Below are 1,512 nucleotides of genomic sequence, written 5' to 3' on the forward strand. Positions count from 1 at the left end.
GGTCCCAGGTCATCCAGGCACAGGTTTATCCTAATCAAACCATGCCTCTGAGCTCAGTGGATGGCCGCAGACCAGCTCTCTCCGTGATTCGCTTTCTTAACCTCATAGGTGTACGTCCCCCAGAAAAGGCCCAATCAAAGCAGCGCCTTCCCAGAGGATCTACTGGGCCCCTTACATTCAAAGCAGAGAAGTCGGCTCAAAAGGTTATACATACTGTTCTTTGGTAGGTTTTTCTCAAAGGATGCAGGAACATCACGAGGGGTTATGAAAAAGAAGTGTTAAGAAAATTGAGAACCGCATTGGAGAGGAAAAGGCAAGTAAGCTGTGTCCGGAAATTTGCTTCTCTGTCCACAACGCGCTGGTTCACTCGTGGAGGGTGGCGAGGCCTGTCCTATGAGAATGTCACTAGGAAAGCTTAGCCCCTCCACCCAACAGCCCTGGTTGTCCTCACTTAGCCTCCTCCCCAGACTCAAACAACATTCGTGAATCCCTCACAATTGTCCAAATGACCGTTTTGAAGTGGTACAAGTCCATGAGTGCACCAGTCTGCTGGGAAGCATTGGAGCGATGCAGACACCTCCTCCGGGCATGTGCAGACCCAGAGGGAGAATAGACTGACAAACACTGGCTTCACATGTTGCTATTTTCTTTAATAAAGGTCACTATGATTTTTTGTAGCCATACGTTTTTACTTACTCTTGTTCATGCTTTGACGAAAGCATGTGTGGGGAAATATGCTCAGGGGAACATTGAGTTCATTAAAGATTTTCCCATACTTTAGGATTTCTCAGTAACTTCCATATGCATTGAGAATATTCGAGAAGAGATACAAGAAATTCACGCATCTTTTTTGTTCGAGGCACTTAGTTTAGGGAAACTGGTATATTTGCAGGAGCCCTGGTGGCATAGTGATTACACATTGGGAGGAAGATAAGGCTTTCTACTCCTGTTAAGAGTTAACCGTCTCAGAAACCCAAAGGGGACGTTCTACCATGTCCTATAGGGTCACCGATCTACTAAGCAGCTACTGTGTGCCAGGCAGGAGTCCCTGGGTGGTTAAGTACTCGACTACTGGTCATGAGGTTAGAAGGTCAAACCCATCCAGAGGCACTTCAGAAGAAAGGTCTGGCAATCTGCTTCCTAAATATTCCTAAAGGTCACAACAGAGCAGTTCTATTCTGCAGCACATGGGATTTCCAAGGGCTGGGCGGTTTGGTTTGGTTTGGGTTTTGATTAAGGTGACCAGACGTCCCACTTTTGGCGGGACAGTCCCGATTTTTAACAATTTTTCCTGCATCCCGCGGTGTTTTTAAAAAGTCCCAATTTTTTGAAAGAATGCCTGACAAGCTAGGGTATACGGTTTTCGGCTGCCAAGTGGCTATTTCACCAGGATATGAGTTTTATCAATGGTGTCCTGCTTTACCAATGTTAAAATCTGGTCACCTGGGTTTTGATGCGACAAACTCAGTTTCAAGTATGGAGTGGGTGTGCCTTCTTACACTCCCTGTTGTC

The sequence above is a fragment of the Echinops telfairi genome, unplaced genomic scaffold (assembly GCF_000313985.2).
Source record: "Echinops telfairi isolate 266 unplaced genomic scaffold, ASM31398v2 ScPeMD7_7458;HRSCAF=8496, whole genome shotgun sequence".
Taxonomy (NCBI): Eukaryota; Metazoa; Chordata; class Mammalia; order Afrosoricida; family Tenrecidae; genus Echinops; species Echinops telfairi.